General features: G+C 47.3%; 1 long non-coding RNA gene across 1 annotated transcript in view; it reads right to left on the bottom strand.

Annotated features, from left to right (window-relative positions):
- LOC118713581 overlaps nt 1-21,158 on the bottom strand; it is a 59,732-nt gene extending 38,574 nt beyond the window's left edge. The window contains exons 1-2 of the long non-coding RNA XR_006740868.1: nt 20,844-21,158; nt 3,293-3,306 (exon numbers count right to left, since the gene is read on the bottom strand). This is a non-coding gene — a long non-coding RNA (uncharacterized LOC118713581). The remainder of the gene's footprint in view (nt 1-3,292; nt 3,307-20,843) is intronic.
- Between the last annotated feature and the right edge of the window lie 1,530 nt (nt 21,159-22,688).

Below are 22,688 nucleotides of genomic sequence, written 5' to 3'. Positions count from 1 at the left end.
AGGGGCGAAAGTTGCCATATTTGTGCTTGGCCACTTTGGGAATCGACGTGCACTGGCACGCGCGCGGGCGCGCGCGCACACACACACACACACACACACGCACACGCACACGCACACACTAGCTCTGCACGCCGCCAGGAGAAAACGTAGCTAGACGAAGTAGTCACCGTCTCCCATAGTCTCCCATCGGCCCACCCACTCTGCTCATCCATCACCCTTCTGCGGCTCTGCGGCCCACCCACCCACCCACCCTCCCCTCCCCTCCCCTCCCTTCCACTCCCCTCCCCTCCGCTCGGCGACCGGCGGACAGACGCACGCACACACCCTCCGCGCGTCGACGCGCCGGGCGCGCTCCAAAGGGGGCTCCACAGGCTGGCAACTGGGGGTGGGAAAGTTCTGCGTAGCCGACCACTGAGCTACCCACTACCGGCCGACCCTTAAACCAATCCCCTGCTCCTTACCTGGGTCCGGAGGCCCCGGGGGCGCGCTGGTCCCGTCCGCACTGCAGTCCGCTGGCAGGAGCCCCTCTCCAACGGGCCCGCTCCCCCCCCCCCCCCCCGTGTTTGTCCAGCGGCAAAGCAGGCTTGTCCAGGTAAGTACAGAAGTTACTGTCCTGGGTGGGAGGGTCACGATCTTGGTAATTGCGGCTTCCCAGCGTTAACCCCTGCGATCCTGCCTTCCTCCAACTTGTTGAGGACTCGTCCGGTCCCAGACTGAGCAAGCTAAGCGAGCGAGCGCGCCAGTGAGCGCGCCGGCCGGGAGGGGAGAGAGGTGCACCGGACAGCCAGTGGGGGAGTTCAAATGTACCCCCTGGCAGCGGTTTTCATTGGATAGGTTCTTCCCCCCACGCCCGTTCCCCCCCCCCCCGTTTCGGTGTTCTCCCCCCTCCTCCCCCCCCCCTCGTCTCCTTTGTAGGGGACGTCTCCAGGCAAAGTCACGATTCCTTCTCAGTTCGGAATGAACTGTGACTAGAGCCATGACGAAGCCAGAGCGCATTACTCACTTTTTGCAGTCACGACTTGGGAATCCGTGCTGGTTCGAACCAAAATTACACCGCTGCCATTGAATTATTTAATAGGTTCCAGTTTTGGGGTAAACTTGGGCATTGTGTAAAGCGACAGAGGAGGGGGAGGAGAGGGGAGAGGGGGAGGAGGGGAAAATGAGAACCCCGAGGGTCCTCCCCACTCCCTTCATGACACTCGGACATCCCCACCCGCTCCACGTGTTGCAAGTGCTGCGTTGCACTACCACCCCTCCCTGCCCGACCGCCCCCCCCCCCAACCCCAGCTATTTTCAGTGCAAATGTAGGAGAATTTGTAAACACGACCACGCAGCTTCAGGGCGAGGCTTGGGAAAGGGAACTAGTTGGATGAATGAAGAAGGTGGTGAGGGGTGGGCCGAGAAGTTTCAAGCAGCTTTGGTTCAAGCTGAATTGTCAAAGCAAAGTGTGTGATGCAACGTTATGTTATTCTCCACAAAAAAGTAACAGCCCTTGTTACTATTATTCAAGCTGGCGAATACTCAGGCTCAGCCAGGGAATCTTCCCGGAGAGGGACTGCTTCTGAGCTAAAAATAACTCGTCCTCCCCCCCCCCCACTCCACCCCCTGCCCCTCGCAGGTCACTAAAGCCAGAGGCTGTTGCTGGATTTGGGTGGGGCATAGGGGGCAGAGAGTACCTGAAGACTAGCCCCCCCTCATATACTTACCTTACCAAGTTTATTCTTTTTAATTGCATAGAAGACATCCCTGTGTGCATACAGCTTGCTGCAGGTCCGCAAGATTGCCTCATTTTCCCCACCGTCTACAGCCCATCCTTGTGGCCAGTTCAAGGATTCATTTTTATTATTCCTTTACCTGGAGTTAATCGGGATAAATGTCTTTGGGGGGGGGCGGGGTGATATTCAACCCCACCTCTGGCCTCTGATAACCTTCCTCTCTCCTCACCTGCCTGGTTACAGGTTTGGTCAAGGTGTTGACTGGAGTTGATTGCAATGAATATCACGCTAGGTCCAGCTCATAACCCCAGGGAGTTGATGGTCTCCCCAATAACATTGGCTTACTAGGAGAGACCCTTTCCCCAGTTTTTAGAAATCCTTTAGGTTTTAAGGCGCCTGGCGATGTTCCCAAGCCTGAATTCTCTGTGCATCGTACCAGCAACTCCTGTGCCTTGGCTTCTAATGCATTCACACACACCCCAACTCCTTCAGGGCTCCTATGACAAGGATGCGAAGCGGGGAGAATAAGAAACATGCCATAATGCACCGATACACCCTTACACACTTCACAGGAATTGCAAAATGTGGGAGTGAGACCCAGAATAAAGCAACCTATGGCCTCTTATTTTGAGAGCCACCACCACCACGGGAGAGAAATATTTCAAAGCCTCTGGCGGGAAGGTGCGGGCGCCTGGGAATGGAGACCCAGCTAGTGTCTGGCCTCTGCGGAAAAAGCCAGCGAGGCGCCAGCCGTTTGGTTCCTGGAGCGCTGGGCCTCGGCTCATCCTGGAATCTAGCACTTGGTTCCCCCTCCTTTAATTTTTTTTCCTTCCTTTCCTTCCCACTCACCCCTCCTTTTCCCTAAAGCTCTCACCGAAGTCACGACTATCCCCTTTGAACATTCTTAACTCTCTCCTCTCCGGACCCTCCTTCTGCAGCCAGGGCGGGGCTACCCGCAGCTGGCGCCAACCCCGCCCCCTGGCGCTCGGATTCGAACTCGCAGAGGACCGCGGAATGATCAGCACCTGCCTGCCGTGGACAGCGACCTCGCCCTGGGCCGGCCGGGACAGGGGTCGCCTTCTTCCCGCTCCTGGACCGGAGCGCGCAGGGAAGTTTGTCAGAGGAATAGGGATCCTAGCCCTTTATCTCCCAGCCCCGTCCATGCGATTTTAAATCTGTAACTACCATTAATCTCCCGGAGAAATAGCCCATGAAGTCGTATCTGGGCACCCTTTAAGACCGAGAAAATGGGGAGAGGAGGGGGCAGTCGGGGGAATTGAGCTCAACAGCGCCGACCCATAAGGAGAGAGGGACTTGCAGCGGCTATTGATTCAGAGATTCGTCAGGGTGATTCCCCAGCTCTGCGAGAATTTCCCCCTTTCCGTTCCTTTGCATGCAGCCCCAAAATTCATTATGCACACACTCACAACTATACCCTTCACACCACCACCACTCAGTCCCACCCTCCACCTTAGGAAGGGGCGAAAGGCAGCCAAAAAGAACCGGGGGGCATGCACCAAGTAAGCCTCGGCTTGTACTCACAGTCTGCGGCATGCACATGACATAATCTCACTTACCCAAACGGGAACTCCTTCAGAGAGAAAAAGAAACACAGGGGGAAGGAAGAGAAAGTGGAAAGACAGAGGGAGACAGAAGAGAGGAGAGGAAAAATCCAACAATTAATTTCAGACATAGTTGGGGGGGGAGGGAATGCGTTGATGTCCAGGTTTTCTTCCACCCGCGTTGGCTTTTTATCCCAGTGCAGCCCTCGGTCTATTTCTGGAACACGATCAAACCCTGATGCTATTTTTAGCAAGCACTGAAAAAACCTCCACACACAAAGGCATTTCGCTGGAACGTTTTGTCCAAAACACTACATGTGCATTAAGCGCCCCCCTCCCCACCTTTTTCTGCCCCGCCAGCCTCACTTGCACTACTGCAGGGGGGTGTTTCTCAAGGCAGAAAAAAATGCCCCGATTATTTCTTATATTCTCCCTTCCTCTCGCGTTTGCCTCTGCCTGTTGCAAGCTCCTCGCAACAGCCTCTCGGAGCAGGCGGCTTTGGGGGGTGGTATTCTTGTAGAGCCTCCTGTCTCCGTTGCCCAGATTCCCTGCATTCTGGGGCAGAGGAGGCTGCTTAGGCCCCTTCCCCAGAGGAGCTTCCCAAGCAAGCTCTCCAGTCTAGTGCCATCCGCGATGGAGATTCCCAAAACGAGCGGGAGGGGGAATCTTCCAGACCCTTCCCACGTTCCCCACCCATGCTTTGCAAAATATCGCGCCGTGTTTGCAACACACCGCCTTTGGAAATGTATAATTTGGAAGCTGCATGTGTGTGTGTGTGTGTGTTTTGCGTTCTAGTAATTCACTACGAGGGGGCTGGAGGAGAGAGACTCGAGAAGGCAGTGCAGAGCAGCCGCCTTGAGTCTCCTTTGCCAGCCTGCGTCAGTCATCAGCTACTGACGTCACGTGCAGATTCTCCTCTTTGGTGGGTCTGGTTCAGCGGGGAAAAGGCTTCTGCACGGAGACAGCGCTTTGTGTTCGGCTGCAGCCACTGAGCAGGCGAGGCTGCCGAGGCGGGCGCCACCCCAGGCGCGGGCTGGGCAGCTGCAGAGGAGGCTGCAGCCCTGTCTCCACCCCGAGTGCGCCCCGAGGGCGGGCGCGCCCAGCAGGAGAGCCCCCCTCCCAAATGCCCTCAGCTCCTCTTCTCCCTCCCTCTCTTCCCCCTCCCAACTCGGCTAGGTGTGCACAGACTCGCGCAAGCGTCGGTTCCCCCGCCCTTCTGCAACTGGCCATGTAGCAGAGACAGCTATGGCTATAACTCGGATTAATTCTGTGTGCTTGTCGGGCAGAGAGCCCCAGCTCCTCCAGTGACGCAAATAACAGATTCTACGGCTCCCGCTTTCTCCCCTGCTCCTTTTTTCTCCCTCCCTCCCTCCCTCCTTCTTTTCCCTCTTCTGTTTCCTGCGCCCACGCATCATGCTTGGTCTCCCACGGAATCAGCCAGCTACAGCTTCCCAGAGAGCCATAAAATTCCAAGTTACAGACAGACAGATTCCCAGAGCAGGAACAAATAAAGCTGCAATTAAACACAGCCCTTTGCAAATGGCCAAAAGCGTTTGAGGTGTGTTTTTTTTTTTTAAGGGGGGGGGGGGGCAGGAAACAGGGCTTGCTGCTGCAGCTTTTCCCTCTCCTCGCCACCCCAAAAGGAAACCCACCTCCATAAGTACCCAGATGGCAGGGTATTAGCAAATAAACAACTTCTGTTGGATGGCAGGGGAGGAGAAAATTCAACCAAAACTGAAAATGCTTAGTCTCTAGCCACATAATCAGGACTTGTAAAGACTAGGGGATGGCTGGTTTTACCCTTCCTCCTTCTCACAGCTCAGGGGTCCTTTTTCTTCTTCTTCTTCAAAAATATCCCTGAAAAAATGAGCTCAGTGGGTTAGTGCTATTTTTTAAACCAATTTGAATGGAGCCTGTTTCTCAAGAGTGACAACGTGTGTGTGTGTGTGTGTGTGTGTGTGTGTGTACGTGTGTACGTGTTTCAGTGAATCTGAGGTTTTCAGCAGAAGACATGCCACATCTCAGCATGACAAAGCGCTTATTGATTAGTGGTGATGGAGGTGGGAAGAATCTGTGCATATTGGAAGATCTGAACCACATCTCACACAGAGAGATCCTCCTCCCCAGATCTACCTGGCGTCCCAGATCCACCTTGCATATAACTTCTGTTCTGAGGGAGTGAGGAGAACAGAGAACTACTTCGTCATGGCTTGATGCATGGGTCATCTCCTTTATTAACCCTAATTATCAACGTTCCCAACGGTGGTTTTCCTGAATGACAATAAACAATTTTCCAGAGCTTACTACCAGGATCTGGGGCACAAGCCTGGCAGACAGTGATCGCGGAGCTCATCTTTAATCAGTGTGATCTTTAATACCCTCTCATCTTCCTCCTCGGGGGATCCTAGCCTTTGTAACTTGCCTTGGAGATTTTGGGTTAAGCTTAAGCCCCTCCTGTACCCTCAACTTCTGTCTCTGGGTCAAGCCTGGCCTGCTAAAGGGAGACAGAGGACAGCTGCTCGGCATGGAGGACACCTTCTGGCGGCCCATCAGCAGCTATTTATTTTTAGCTCCATGAATGCATGCATGTATGCATGTGAGAATGTCGCTGCAGTGGGGAAGCGTGCAGCCAGGCAGTCAGAATGAGAACTAGATGGCCCTGGCTCTTCCGCTGAAGATGACTTATCACAAAGGCTCATTGAATGTGGCCCAACAGATAGGAAAGCTTCCCCTTCAGTGTTTCAATGAAGTCTTCGGAGGTTCATGAACATTTCAGGCTAAACATGTTTTTAAAGGCCCAGAGTTGGTATGTTTCTAGAGAGATGGGAGGAGGTACATGTAAGCATAAGTTCACATTTACAGAAGCCGTGTAGTTTCTCTATAAGCTACATAAAGTCTGTAAAGAAGAGACGATTTAGAATAATGTGGCTTGCTTTCTATGGCAGTTGGCTGCTATTGTGGCTGATGCTGAGACCAAGGCAGGTTCCTTTAGGATCCCTTTGGGGGTTCCCTAAATGGCTTCCAGCAAACCCTGAGTATAGCCCTAAAAATTAGGTAGAGTTGGAAATATAAGAAATGTGCTTAGACTCTGCATCTCAAAACTCTGAGAGCAGTAGCCCAAATGATACTAACAGAACCTTGACTGCCTGGCGAACTCAAAGTCTCTGCCTCTTCCACAGAAGGGCATCCCTTGGCTTTGTCCATATCTTACTGGGTGATCTAGCTGACCAGGTTGATGGGGAGGCCGGGGTGGGGAGGAGATGCCTACGAAGCTCAGCAGAAATGTTTACAGAAAGTTAGGCCTCCAGAACCAGCATCTCTGTTTTTTTGTATACACCAATCAAGTCCTTTGGCACAAGCCTGAACTGGAGCTGGTGACATTGGCTTTCTGAGCAGCTCTGCCATTCTTTGCTAAGGGCTGTGCTGCCCAGTTCCTGTTGGGGCAGTCAAGCTCAGGACCCAGGGAATTAATAGCCTGATGTGGAACCTGTCCAAGATGCAAATTGCCTTCTGCTCTGTCAACTGATTTCTGGGCATCCCAAGCATGAAGAGGACTTTCTTCCCCTGATGCTCCCACAGAAGGCCTGTAGGGGTAGGCTGTTGTCACAAAGCCCTTGAAAAGAACTGAGTCTCCTTTCTTTCAGGATCAGTGAAACCCAGAAATGTCCTGCCTGTGTCTTTTCTTGTCTCCTCTCCAAGCACCAAGAAAAAATGCCAGTAGGTAAAGTACTGGGTGTAGAGGAAGAAAATAATTTCTGCTCCCAGGAAATCAACCAATAGCCTACCAGGGAAGAAGTCCAGGGAAGAGATTCCTCTTTGTCTAAAATCATCCCAAAGGGAGCAGAGTTATTTTGGTCTAAATAATGTATGGGATATAGGACAATAAACCACTAGTCTTTGAATACCTACTATGTGCCAGACACTGTTCCAGGTGCTTTACTTAAGGCAATGCTATAGGTGTCATTATAATAATGTTACCTGCCCCATTGGGTTGTGGAGCACAGAAATCACTTCAAAAAATAGTAGTGATGATTTTTTCCAATTTTATAGCTAAGGAAGCAGAGGACAGATAGTTTAAGTGATTTGCCCAAAAGTCCTAGAGCTTGACATTGTACAATTAGGGATCCAATCAAATTCATGTCTGTGTGGCTTCACTATGCCAACGTTCTATCATGTGGCCTCTAACTTTTATATTCCAGTTCTAGGCTTCATTATTTGGAACTGGAGATGTCTGGGACTGTCTCAGTAATGACCCCAACTGATTTATTCCTCCTAATGAGCCCTTTAGTCAATAGACATATCCACACAGAAGGCTATCTGCCCAGGAAGAGAAGCCCTCCATCCTCTACCTGGGAAAGCCCAGGACATCCAAAACTCAAAAGGATTTGTCCGAAGCCAGCCAGTGTGGATTGTAGATGCAGTGAACTTTATGCCCATTCAGGCTGCTACACCCGCCAGGTTCCCACCTCCACTGAGGAAGCGCCTTAGATGGCACCAAAAAGGAGTTAGAAATTCCCCTGTCCAGGCTTTCAGGAAAGCTGTCTTAAGGTAAGAACATTTTGTTTGGTTTGCCATTGGAGTCCTCCTTCACCACTTAGTAACCGGCATCCCTGATCATTTTGATTCTGAAAAATTTTAGAGGCTAAGCCATTAGCACAGTGGGGCAGTTGATCCACAGCATGCATAATACAAGCTATTCCACGATCCCCTTCCCTTATTAAATACATGTTTTCATCACTTACCCTGATCAAGAGGTACATTCTGTCTCGGGAAACATCTCTTAGAAGCCAACATATTTGGAGATTTGAGGTGATATTTTTAAGGACCATATGCATGCTGGAGGAAAGTGACTAGAATTTCACCCCACCCCCTTTTTAGTTGCCATCAGCACTCAAGACTCTCAACTCTCTCTCTACCTGAAAGCAAGTGCAATGTTCAACATCAGAATAGTGAAGACAAGCTATGCTCTCTGCATGCCTCTTTCAAATGCTTTCCTCCCTACACCACTGTTAACTGCTGGATGTTTTGGAGAACCAGATGGTAGGTTTCCAATGCCTTGTCGATAGAAGGCACATTTGGGAGAATGGGGACCTAGAGAGCCACCCAGGAATATCTAGAGTGAGTTTCATGGTGAGGATCTAAGCAAAGACAAGGAAGCCAGAGCAAGCACATGATAGGGGGCTGAGGCTGCAAGGGTGGGAGTAGGGTGGGACTCAGGATGCCAGCAGAGGCTACATAAAAAAAGAATTAGAGCTTGTAAAAGCATGGACTACGGGGAGAAAGGAACAATCTGTAGGGTGCTTCAAGACACCTGCGTGAATTTGGCCTTAATCTTGTGGTTGGTGAACAGCTATCTACCCCACCTGAATTCAGTGGGCAGAGGAAGCTCAATTACAAATTCACAGGGGAAGTTTGTTGGGCCCGAATTAGACGCACTTGTTATGCTTTCACTATTAGAGCAGTCTTGAAAGTAGCTGCTAGTCTACTAGGCTTGGATCACTATATCTAATAGGTCAACAGTAAAACATGGGCATTCCATTCTTTAATTCCTAGTCCAACAACTATAGGCGATGAAACAGAGGCAGAACAGACTAAGGTATCTGCTGGGTTCACCAGGCTGTGAGTTAGGTGATGAATTAGGTCTGAATCTCGTTGTGAGAAGAGAGAATTCAGCTTGCCTGTGAATAACTGGCATCTTCCATTAGTTCTAGTTTAACCTTCAAAGTGGAAATAGATGTAGGTAGAGAAACCACACTTTCTACATATAATAGGTTTTCTGAGAACCATGCTCTTTGAAGTGATTGTCTTTGAGACAGAGAGCACTTTAGCCTCAACAAATTCTGATCTGGTTAATCTTGTGGATCTGTTTTGTTTTATAGATTTTTGTTTTGGATTAACATTGTGAGGCTGGACTGGAGGGCATTTGAGTCCATAAGAACCAATAGAGAGACAAATCTCACATCCTAACAGGGAGGATCTGGCCCATCAGCACCGGGTTTCTGAGGTCATTACACATCACCCTAGACAGTGCTGGCAAATGTCACTTACCTCACCATCCAGAAACCTGTGGCTCAGAAATGAGGAAGCAAAGCCTTGGGTCTCAAATGAAAATGTCTAGAGTGAAGCCATCGCAATGTGGTAGGATGAAATGCAAATTTAATTGGTCGAGGGGTGAAAATTGAGATGATTCCATCCTGTGTTTGGGGGCAATCCAAATTGAGCCTCTTTCTCTTTCCTCCCTACCCCCATGTTCTCAATCACTCCAAATAGTCACGAATAAGCTCTTTCACTGTATCTGACTGGGATTAAGGGATTGCTGGTCCTTCCATCTGGTGTCAATTACATCACATTACCTTGGGTACCTGTACTAAGTGTGACTGCTCTGGCAGAGAGTCTTGCAACTTCATATTGAAAGAGGTAGGGTTTTCTGTCGGCTTCCCTGACCTGGGAGCTGAGTGTTGGGCTGAGTCTGGCAGGAGACAAGGGTAGGAGAAAGGGAGCTCAACTCAGAGGGAAACTTGCCAAACAGAAAGCAAAGCCACCACCCATGAGAGGGGCACCTCAGAAAAAGAGCTGAGAGGGTAATGAATGGAGGAAGGATGGTGATCAGAAAGGAGTAATTATGGCGAGGGTTAATAGGAAGATGAATGTGAGCAGCAATATTGCAGAAAGCACGAAGGCAAAGGGTGAGGTGAATCCTGGGTGTTTGAGAACTGCTTTGAAACCTCATCTGGTCTCCTCTTGGTCGTTGGTGCTCCTACAACAAGCAAGAATGAAAAGGATATGGTGTCAGCAATCTACATTCCATCATTCACAGTTCCTTGTGAGCGTTCAGTCCAGGCATTCCCCCTCCCTCCTTCAATGGTATCATTTTGGCAGGGAACAAGACACAGATTCTCAAGGCTACAGTTAGGTAAAGAGATGTGTAGGCTTACCAGCAAGTGGCTAAATATGAGTTGACTCCAAACTGGCAGGTCTAGACCAACTGTTCACCAAGAAGTCACATTTCTGGCAAAGTAGTTTGTGGGATTAACAGGTCTAACCAGAGAGACAATTGCTTCTATTGATAGCTGGGGGTCAGGAGGTGACATCATGGGCAAACATTTTAAATCCAACCACTCTGTTAAGGACAGTGAGAGCCCAATTGCTCAGGAGGTGCTGCAGAAAGCCTCTTGTATGTTACTGTCAGCAGATCCCATCCTGATCCCATCGCGATATCACTCTGCCTCTAGGAGAGGCTGCAACTAGGAGATCCTGAATTGGGGTGGGGAGGTTGTTGGGTAATATATGGTGTGGCTGCTGCCCCATTGTGTAGATTTAGGGACATAGCAGTGAAACTGGAGACCAACACCCAAACCAACAGGACTGAGAATCCTATGACTTACCCATATGTCATTTCCCCAGGAAGAACCAATGTGGAAGTAAGTGCTATGAGGTTCTCCTGCGTGAAGAGGATTACATCCTTGCATGGTTCCGGAGAGTTGAAATAATATTTGCGATTCTCCCAAGGGCCTACATACCTTAAATATGTGGGCTGGAGAGACGAGCCTTAAAAAGATAAGTGGCTGGTGTGATTCCTAATTCCCAAATAACTCAATATCAAGGAAGCTCAATTATGAACCAACCTGAAACAGGGAAAGGAGTGACTCAGGACAGGATCTGGATGTAAATCAAGGAGGTGGCTTCACAATATTTATTTTCTGCAGTTAAAAAGCCCAGTAGAGACTCGTTTCAACCAACACCAACTAGAAAGTCAGCAGTTCAGCTGAGAATGAAGAATCTGGTCTTAACTCTGCCATTTGCTCCTAACCAAAATCTGGAACACATCCCTCAACCTCTTAAATTCCCACCTTATAAAATGTGTGTGCCTGCCCTACCTACCTCACAGGATTTTATTTAAACAAAACAAAACAACAACACAGAAATGAACACTTTCCACACAATTAATGAAAATCCTTCTTAGTCTCTGGGGGCCTTACTTTTTCTTCAGTCTGGGCAGCTCAGAGACAGCCCAGATTGGACAAGCATTGTCATGCAATTGTCTCTTGGGCTGGATTTTTTTTTTAAAGCAAGGTTTAAATGCTCTAGGACCCAGGAAGTTTATGGAGCAATCCCAGAGCCAGCACAATCTACTTATATCAGGAGATGAGAACCAGTTTCGCTCCCAATTTCACAGCACCTTTTGGTTCCCGCTTCTGTTGAGTTATCTCTCGGGAGAATTCTAGGTTGCTGAGGTGGTCTGCTAGTCTCTGGTGATGCCAGGAATGTAATCCCTCAAGATCTTGGCTGCCTCCATTTGTAAAACCCTGCCACCTGGAAGTAAGATGTTTAGCACCGTGTTGGTGCCCAGTAAATATTAGATGAACTTAAGAAGGAGGCAAAAGAAACCATATCTGCAGTTTCACCTTTCTTGGTGCCTCAGGATACGTTCTTTGCTCCTTTTTTTCAAGGCACCGAGGTGTTCAGATGCCTCAAGTTGATGCCCACAGGGCAGGGCAGATAACAGCTTTGGAGTTTCTATCTAAGAGCCAGTAGAGGGAGCTCCTGAGTAAAACGCCTCTTCTCTGGTCCACATTTCCTTCATTTCGCTCTAAAACCAATCTCTGCCCCACAGGCCAAGGACTTTTTCTCAGAAAACTGGAGACCTCATTGAAAGACCTGGGCCCAGTTTTGCTTTCAAGGCACCCAGTGGTTCCTGAATGTTAGAGACAGCTTGAGTCCCACGCCAAGGTTCACCCTTGGGCTCCAGTTCCAACTTGGAATAATGAAGATAGTTCCTATTGGGGTTGATCCCAGAGACCTGAAGCTAACACTTTCCTGGCCCTTGGAATTTTGAAAATGTGTGTGTGTTTTTTTTGTCATCTTCTTCTCACAAACAGCTAGATTATAGTCACTAAAGGACTTTGCTCTAAACTTGTTATAAGGCAGCCATGGAGCCTGGACCCTGGTAAGCAGCAGAGTGAAGGGGATAGTCTTTACCTGCTCTTAGGTGCCTTTAAACACAAGTAAGTACCTGAGAAACCCAATTATAGACATGGCATTTCTCTCAGATAAAAGACCTAAAATGGCCGCCAAATGGTGGCAGGAGGGACTTTGCAGAAGCTCTGGGCCACGCTTGTCCACAGTTCCTTCTCTTCTCAGATTCTTCAGGACAACCAAGTGGCACAAACCTTTTTTCTTATCCTTATTTTCTGGCTCACAGTTAATCAATGCAATAGTAGGAGCCCCAAGAGATGATGGGAGATCTTTCTAGGCTTTCTTATAATTAACATTTGCTCACAGTTTGCTTTTGATTAGAAGTGGCCTCATTTCTTTTAGGGTACCCAAGGGGCTCTGTGCCTCATCTACTTACAGGGTGATACAAGACTCAGAGTGAGGCAAAGACTTGCCATCTGGGGAGGTTAAAACATCGGAAAGGTTCTCTGCCCCCTTCCGCTGGCATGATACCAAGAGTAACAATAGCTGATATTTATGGAGTGTTTACTAACCTCAGGTATTCTGCTAAGAGTATGTATACATTATTCCACTCAATTCTTATAGAAACTCAGTAAAAACAGTTCTTATTACAATTTCCATTTTAAAGTTGAAAAGCTAGGGCTTGGAGAGGCTAAATAAACTGCCCTAGGTAATAAAGCTGATAAGTATAATAGCTGGTATTCTGAAATACAGAACAGCCCCGCTCTGGGCTCTAGCTGGGTCCTCCACAACTGACAATAGTGGAGTTCCCGTCCCTTCAGGATTAGGAGATGTTTCTAAGGGCAAGGGGAACCTGGGACTTAACCCTTGTTAAGCCCCAGCCAGAACCAATGGAAACACCTAATGTCTTTCTCAGTCTATTGTCCCATTTCCACAGGGCAAGTGCAGCCTGTCTCGGAAGGAAAAGTTGCCCCCAGGATGAAGCAGTTTACATTCTTTTTCTTCCCTAAGATAATCCTTTGGACGAGAATTATCCAACTTGCTCTGCACAGCAATCATGAGACTGGTCTGGAATCCCAGGTTCGACTCCTAGTTCAGTCAGCCTATCTGATCAAAGGGTCTCTGCAGAATGGGGCACCGATAAGAGAAGGTAGTTAGGGGCCACTGATGTGTGAGTCTGCTGATACTCAAGAACCTACCTTCTAGAAAAAAGAAAGTGAGGTATTCCTTTAATCTATTTAGGGAAGCTGGAGCCTGGAAGAAGAGTCAGCTGGACCCAGGTCACAGGCCAAGTTAGGAGTGAGCTCAATGATTTCTATTCCAAAGTACCCAGTTCACCAGATTTCCTATCTAGCTTTTAAAAATCTGAGAGCTTATAAACTCTCAGATTTTAGTAGGCTAGTGTAGACAAGGAGAAAGCCTCTTGCCTTGGTGTAAGTGGATAAAGGAGTTTTCAGGGAGAGATGGTGGCTATTTTGCTATTCCCTTTTCTCTTGCATCACCTCTCCAAACAATTTCTGTTTTCCAAATCTGTATGAATTCATATAGAAAAGTAAAATGAGGCAAATAAAGCTTGTAATAAATAGGATCCTAACTCCTGCTTTCCCCAGAGTAAGGCTGGGTTAAGGTTATTCCCTGCAAAGCAGGTCTTCTCAGGCTTGGTGGTTCTTACTACCCAAGATATGGTGGTCAGGGGAGGTCATGTAGTCCTGGGTCCCATGGACCCTCACATAATCAACCCATGAGCTTCCAATAGGATGAGCTGCCATGAAAGCCTGTCCTCTTCACCAAATGTTACCAGGATTCTCTGGAACTGAACATCTGTATCTTAATGGTTGGGACCTGTTGCTTTTTCCCAACTGTACATCCACACTCATATACACTCATGGATTAAAGGAATCCTGATAGAACAGGACATAGGATAGAGAGGTGTAGGACAGGGAAAGGAAGCTTGTGGTGGCTATTGGTCAGGAAAATGTTTTATAAAAATCCTGGGTTACCAAAAGAAGACTGGGAACTTCCAAAGGCCTCTTTCACATTCGGGGCTATGAGTGCTATGATGGCAAGCAGGATGCAAGTCTTAATTATCTCTGGGTTCTCCAAATGAAGGACACGGCCTGCTATCTAGTGGACCCTCCATAAATTCTTGCTGAGCTCCAAATTTTGATAAGGCCTTGGGGTCCAGGTAAGGGATTCCTTTATTCTGTTCTCCATTTTAAAATGAGGTAATTGAAACTCAAGATCTGGATGAGGAGTAGATAGATAGTCTTGCTTCCCTCCACTGAATTACTTAGGGAGTCTCACAATGACCAAGGAGACTTGATCATCTGCTCCAGTGGGAAGGAGGAGCCTCGAGTCTCCAGGCTCGAGTAAGTCAAATGCAGATGATCTTCTCACCCATAGTCTTGGGGTCCAGATTTGTGTTGAACATTGACCTGGCCCCTTTCTCCTCACCAGGATGCCTCCTCATTCAGGACTGGAGGCTCCTGGGGTGGGGGTGGGGAGAAGAGTTTATGGGCTTTGAGCTGAAGTGAAAGCTCCAGAGAAGTTTCCCAGGCTTAACTCTGGCTTAGCTGGGTCAATGGAGAACAGTTCCTCTAGTTTCAGTGGGGTAAGGAGAGGGGAAAATATATGTTATCCAGTGTCTCTTAAGAGGAGTCCCTATGTATGTGGAAAGTTCTAAGAATGACTCTACTAGCTTGAGAGAAGGAAGAACCTACCCAGGAAAAAAGGCACATGATGGAAATGCCACCCTACAACATGCTATTAAAAAATGCTTCCAAGTCACTTTTCTGGTGCTTCCTTGTTCCCATGAATGGCCAAAGGTGCAATAACAATAAAAATAACAATAAAGTAGTAATATATCAGCTATTTGCTATATGCTAGGCACTGTGCCAAGCATTTTGCAAATAACACAACGAACCATCATAACTCTTTGAGGTAGGTACAATTATTACTTTCATTTTAAGTTTAAAGAAAACTATGCTTTGGGAGTTTATATAACTTGTCAAAAGTCACATAACCAAATACAGGAACCAACAACTGAAACAAGACCTGTTTGATTTTAAAATCTGAATGGTTCACCATCGTACTGTACTTAGGACACTGTGAGAGCCCTGACTATGAAAGACCTATGTCCACCTCTATTGCTGAGATAGGAAAGAGAGGAAGGCAGGATTTTTAAAAAAGTTAACATCCGCCTCTGTGCACACATATGCACATATGTAGAGCACTCTAAAATGCTTTTGATTAAGCCACCACACTTCTCATTTCATTCTCAATGGAGTAGGTCATTGGTCACCAAACTGTGGCTTGCGAGCCACATGTGGCTCTTTGGCTCCTTGAGTTTTTAGCAAAGGCCAGCTTAGGAGTACCCTAATTAAGTTAATAACAATGTACCTATCTATATAGTTTAAGTTTTAAAAAGATTGGCTCTCAAAAGAAATTCCAATCGTTGTACTGTTGATATTTGGTTCTGTTAACTAATGAGTTTGCTGACCACTGGAGTAGGTGAATATTTCCATTGTACAAGAAAGATAAGCAGGTCACAGAGAAGCTAAATAATTTGCCCCCAATTCATACATCCACTTGGTTGCCTGAATCTACATGGTTTGATGGCAAATCTGTGGCTCTTTGTAACATTTTGCCACAATAATGAGGCATACTCAGAGTCAGCAAGCTTTTATTAAACACACACCAGGGATCAAGCACTGTGATAGGCTCATTCACAAGCAGTAAATACTCATTGATTGGTCTTCCAGTCCACTAACTGGGCTGTCACTGCCATCAGCTTCCAAGTCTAGTAAGGGATACTCAAAAGAATAAGTGAGAGTAATTTCTCTCCCTCTTTTCTCTAAGTATTCACAGTAGCTTAGTAAAGCTAAATATTTAACCAAAAGGTGTTGCTGTCATCTAAAGAACAAGGCAAGAAAGAAAAACTAGATTGAGGATGAAAAACACAACTCTCAAACTCCCTGAACCAAGTATCTCCCTTCTCTAGATTGGATGCATTTTTAATGCCTTCCTATTTCCAATCTAGTCCACCTCACATTTCTGAGGTGCCCTCTAGCTTTGCTCCTTAGAGGGTAATTGATGAAGAAAGGAAAGATTCCCTTTCCACTGGGGTCTATCAGAAATATAGAATTGTCTTTTTGAACCTTTGAGTCTCAAGCTCTACTTCTCCCATGTAAACATCAATTGAATTTACTGCCAGTCATTTCTGACCAAGAGATTACTGGGCAGACATTGGAGCAGTGGTGAGATGAATGATAACTAAAAGCAATAAATGCTAACTAATTAGTCCAATTACTCATTAAACAAGCTAAATATTATTTTATTCATTTGTAGATGGTGGACCTAAATACATATCAAGCAGAAGATATGCTTCATGGAGCCAAGCTTGAAAGTGATGGGTAGGGATTGGATGAATACTTAATTTTCAAGGTGTGAGCTCTAACCCAAGGCTTCAGGAGACCCAGAAGGATTAACCGATAAACTCTCTCTTCAAAGCTGTGACACCATAACCAGGAAGTGGTGGACTTTTCATAGAGTATGACTTGGAAGGAAAGAAATCCCAATGGATCAAAAATGGAGGCTTGCTGAAGTTTTGTTGCTTCAGACAGGATGATTCTCTTGATGAGGGAAGATAAGCCAGAGGGTTCTCAGTCAGGGACTGGGTTTCTTCTCATCTACACCTGCCCAGGCTAGCTTCATGGGCATGTGACGTGTATAGTCACACCTGGCCCTGTGCTCAGAAGGGCCTTGTGCTTGGTTTAATACTCTGTTGTCATTATCTTGAGATTCTTAATAACTTTATCTTTGAACTTGTGTTTTGTAAGAAAGTCTGCAGGGAAATGCCTGGGTAGAGAAGATATGCATACTACACATGTCCACCATCCTTGCTGTCCTGCAGTGTTAGCAATATCCTAATAGTACAGAATTTCAGTGTGAGCTCAGTGAGACTCAAAGCAAGTAAAAGGTAGTCTAAGACTAAGTAAGTGGAAACACTGCCAGTACCTAGAGGTCATGCTTTTTGAACCAGAACTCCCTTCGAATGCAGAAAGAAGGGTTCTACCAAACACTAATGACCAAAGAATCCTATCTTATTTCTTACTGGTGTTCTTTCCCTGCATGTGCTGAAAACGATGACATAGAGGGAAAGGGAAGGGTAAAGCACAACATAGTTCCTTTTCCTTTTAGTCCTTCCTTACTTATCAGCAAGCTGAAGTCAGAATGCTGGTGGAACATACACATATAAGAAATGAAATACCATAAAGGCAGTTGAGTTCATTTTGTTCAATGTTTCAATTGTTCTGGTAAGAACAAAATACATATGCATGTACGACCTATGAAATACCAATTATGCAATCTCAGTGATTCTGCAAAGGAATTAAGTGTTCTTATATTTGCATATAAAACTACCATTGTACAACATAACGATGAGTGGTAAAATTCATGCTAATAATTTAAATTTTTATTTAGCACGACATTAAACAGCAAATGAAAAAACATCACAAGTGGAGAGAGATGGCGGAAGAAAGAGAAAAACTTTGTATTTTAGTCCCTTTAATAGCACTTTTTCTTGGGTTTTGAACAAGGGGCCCTTCATTTTCATTTTATACTAAGCTCCATGAATTGTGTAGCTGGCTCAGCTCCCACCCTTATTTTCTTATAAGAAACCAAGGAGACACATCAGGTCTCATCCATGGTGATGAAGGGACAAGGTAGACTTCATTCTTCTCATAAGTGGGTAGATATCAACTTGTAGTAATGCTCTCCAACGTCGAGTGAAGGGGGAACTGACACTCCTGAATGAGTATGAGGAAACCCAAGGCAAATTCAGGTTCACCACATACACTCAGGGACGTCAGATCCACCCCTAAACCGGATGTGGCAATTCTCCACTGGCATCTTCAGGCTTGATAGATGAAGAGGTCCTCTCTTGTGTGTAGCTCATGAGCTCAAAAATGGAGAAAACTCTGCGCACACACACATACACATGTGTGTTGTGGCCTTGTCACACATACGTGCACGTATACTGCATATATGTGTTTGCATGTGTTGTGTGCTTGGTGTCTTTACATGGATCTCAGAGGGTTGGCTGGTGGCCATGAAACACCTTCAAGGTGAGCGTGGAAATGGTGTCCTTCTGGGACTTAGTCCTCAGGAGACCCCAGCTAAGACTAGCAAGTGATACCAAAGGGTTTGGGGAACTGTGGAGGACACATGCCTATACTTCCAGATCCCGCTTTTTCTTGTAACCACTTTTGATGTAAAAGGAGACAAACACTTGTTGACTTAGGTAAAGAACAGACACAACTTCCTTTTGAGAGGCATGATATAGGTGACCCTATTACTTCCTAGGCTATGAAAGACTGTCCCCCTTCTGCCACTGAGCAAAAAAAATGAGGGGGCCGTCCTCTGAACTAGGACCTTAATGGTGTGGACTGTAGATGGCAGGCATGCTGGCCTGGCTTTACTCCACACCAGCAAGTCCATAAGGACGGAGTTGCCATCCGCTCTGTTTCCCCACCCCCAACACCCCCACCCTACTCCCGCCGAGGTGGACAGCCCTCCATTTCACCAGCAGGCTCTGTTCCAGTGTGTGTGCATCTCACCTCCAGTCCCATTTGTGCGTAATCCTTGCTTTTGGGTTATTCAGCTCTGGAGCCATGACAACGGCATGTTGATTCTAACCTCCAAACACCCTCCCCAAAATCTACTTCCCACCCTCGCTGAAATAAATTCATGTTGAGTTGGTAACCACGCTGGAGAAAAGGCTGCAACTCACTCCTTGAGAATCACATTCCCATCCAGGTGGTCTTCACTGCCACCAGCCCGGTCCAAAGAACCACCGCTTTGGCCTTCTCCATTTTCCCAAGTGCATTCTAGCCAGACATGCAAATGGTGCCCCCACACATATATTTAAAGACCCACTGGAAGGAGGTGTTCCACCTCCCAGGAGTGGCTGCTCTTCAGCGTGGCGGTGATTCAGCTTTCCTGGAGATCATTTGCAGGGGAACACAATATTAGCACTGAGAGAGCGCGCTGCCTGCTTCCCAAGGCTAAAAAAAACAATTCTCACACATGGAATTCCCATGGACGAACTCTGGCCAACACCAGGGGCTACATTTCCCCCATTGCACACAAAGCCCAGGACGAAGGATGGGGGGTGGCAGTTGGGGGTGACAATACCTTTTCAGCCTTTTCAGCCATCTGGGAGGGTTTGAACTCTGTTGCCCAAAGTCAAATGGCTGATGTTCAAAAGTCCCCTCTTTTCAATCCCTCCACCTCTCTTCCCCAAGCTCCTGACTAACAAAGAAGGACTCTTTGCTACACACACAATAAAGCCTGGTGGATTTGCCCAGATTAAAGAACCCCTTGAAGTCTCTGTCAAAACTAATCTTCTCAGGAGAGAAACACTTGTTGATAACCACCTTGCTTTGTGAAGCAGCAGGGAAACCCGGGCCCCGCTGGAAAAGTTGGCCTCTGACCTCCCCTTCTCCACACAGCACCAGGCACCATACGATCCATGACCTCATAGAACGCACCCCCCCACCACCACCACCACCACCTTATCCTGCAAGCTTCCGCCCCCAGTTAGCTTCTTCACTTCAAGCTGAACCATCTTCACACCAGCCTCCTAGAGCAAAGAGGCCAGCCCTGCCGCTCCCCAGACTGTGAGAGGCCCTGGCTGGTGGCCAGCTGCCAGCCTTTCCCTCCTTCTCTGCCGCCCCCCCCCCGCTCCCCCCCCCCCGGGGGGGGATTTTACCCTCCACCCAGTGGAGTTCAGCCTCTGTTCATGCTGCAAAGTTTGCCAGGCGCCTGCTCAGGCGGTTTTCTCTGCACAGCGGGCCCTAAGAAATCATGCTTAAAGATTTCCCTCTACAGGTGGTTGTGAGCTGCAGCAGTTTTTGCTCTTGCAATGGGAATGTGGTTTTTTATTTATTTATTATTATTATTTATTTCATTTCACCCACTGATCGGGATTTTAAAAAAACAAACTGCTTTTGCTTGCACCCACTAAAGACTTAGTATTTTCTCCAAATAGTGGGGAGAGAGATTAACTTCTTTTTGCAAATGTTACCATTACCATAAGGACCACCATTTTCTGACTCTTTATCTCTCCCCCCCCCCCCCCCCCTTTGCCTTTTGGGAACTACATTTTTATGTGCAAAATAATTACAATAATGAAGACAATTAGTGGATGAGAATCAGTCCAAAATATGACAGAGTGGAAGAAGCACTTGCTCACTGCATAATCCCCCTCCACCCTCCCATCCCCCTGACACCACAAAACATTAGGGTGGGGGGAGACCAGACAGCACCCCCTCCCCAGTATACCACCACCACATTATCTCCCAACTGTCATGCCTTCTACAACCCTCTCTTCTCCCTCTCTTCTTCAGCCTTCCCCAACCCCTCTTTCTTTCCCCCCCCCCCACACACACACACACACACACACACACACACACACCCCCCCCCCCCCAAGCCTGCTCAAGAAGTCTAGGTAATTTGTACACATATAAGTATTCAATGAAAAACACAGTAATCATGGCCAGTCACACAGATACACTCCTCCAAACATTCACCAACGGACATCATAAACTTTGCAAAAGGCAAACACAAGACAGTGCACGGTATCACCTACCTTGGCGAGCTCCTTCACTTTTTGTGCAAATGTTTTCCCCTTCCGCACGCTTTGCACGGATTTCTAGGGAAATTTGGAAGGACCGGTGCGGGGGTGGGAGAGGTGAGGGGATGAGGGTAATATAAATAAGGGAGCGTTTTAAATGCACCACGCAAAATAAATAAATAAATAAATAAGCTGGGGATTTCACGTTATGTCTGCACTCTTCCCCAAGCAAAGCAAAACAGTTCGCGTTCAGTGCCAGACTTGGTGGGAGAGGGAGGGGGAGAAGCGGGGTGAGGCGGGGAGAGAGAAGAACTGAGGAGAGGGAGGGGAGAGAAAGACAGAGGGTGGGGAAGGCTGAAGGAGAGAGGGAGACGAGAGAAAGAGAGGAAATGAGAATGGAATAGAGGAGGCAGAAGAGAGGGGAGATGAGCGGGAAGGGAGGAGGAGAGACGGAGGAGAAAGGAGGGGGAGAGCCGAGGGAAGGAGCGGAGCGAGGAGGCAGCCCCCCTCCCACGCTTCCACCCCCGCACATTCAGGCACCTCCTGAGTAACTGATCAGAGAGGGGAAAAAAAAAAAAAAAAAAACTGCTCGCCCACGTCCCAAAACCCCGATTGGGGACTGAGTCCCGAGGCACTCACGATCGGATCGGGGTCTATTTATAGACAGACCCCCCTGATAGGCATTGCATTCTGAACGTAAATGTGTGTTTGTGTGCGACAGGTATGATTTTCTTATCTGTATATTTTTGACTGCGGTGCGTTTGATTCTATCTGCTTGGATTTTCTTTCCTTTCTCTTTTTTTGCATCAGGAAAACATGCATCATTTAAAGGTGTTTTTTTTTGGGGGGGGGTCTTAAGACCCTGGCTAGCCCCCTCCCCACACACACAGATCCCCCCCAGTAAAGCTGGGGATATTTGCAGAGTTGGGGCTGCTGAAAAGGCTCCAGCTCTGGCTCGTGTAGCACGCCCAGTTCCAGCAGTGTGTGCTATTGACCTGCATTGACGTCAGTGCGTCATTAGGTCTCCCTTAGAAACACTGACTTTCAAAAATAGTATCAAATTAATTCAGTTGGAGCCTGGTGAAGAAAGGCTACTAGCTGGAATCAGCCATAAAACTCCAGAATTTTCAGCCCTAGATCTCTTCTTTTTATTCTTCCAGGAGCCCAACAGAAATCAGATTGTATGGAAAATGCCAAGGATGGGATTTTTCCCCCCCTTAGAAAAGGGACCAAATTAGATTGCAAAACCCAGAACTGCTGCTGCTTCTTTTTTTTTTTCTTTTTTTTCCCTTTCCCCTCTTTTTTTTTTTTTTTTTTTTGATCTAAAAATAACCCCTGCTTGAGCTGACTGCGGCATCTTTTGTGTTGCAGCTCTCTGTTTTTAGCAGTGTGGTCTGGTGAAGGGGGGGACACAAGCACAGATTGCCATCTATTGAGATGTGGGAAGCCAAGAATTAATTTTTAATAAAACAGGTGTGTCTTAGGGTGATGGTGGGTAATAAAGGAGAAGGGGGCGCCACGCGAGAGGTTCATGCCATTCACATGTTTCTCCAATTCATCTTTTTTAAGGACATAATTCCCACCCCACGTGTCTCACGTGGCCTCTGACCAGCACAAGCAACCCCCATTCATACAAACACAAAGCACCAGCACATTCACACTCAGCAGAGACAGTACATTCATAAGCAAAGGCTCTGGATCTTTCTTCCTCTCATGGCTGCTTGGCAGAGAAGGCATAGCAGCCCACCAAAATGGGATTAGGTTTAATCTTGGGGGATTTAAGTTTGCCATCTAATCATTAGATTGCATTGTCAAAATCTGCATTTATTTAAAATCTGCTTTTTATAGAGGAGCACCCAC

This window comes from Pipistrellus kuhlii, unplaced genomic scaffold, assembly GCF_014108245.1.
Source record: "Pipistrellus kuhlii isolate mPipKuh1 unplaced genomic scaffold, mPipKuh1.p scaffold_m20_p_9, whole genome shotgun sequence".
NCBI lineage: Eukaryota > Metazoa > Chordata > Mammalia > Chiroptera > Vespertilionidae > Pipistrellus > Pipistrellus kuhlii.
The sequence above is the reverse complement of the archived record's forward strand: the minus strand, read 5'-3'. Positions and strand labels throughout refer to the sequence as shown.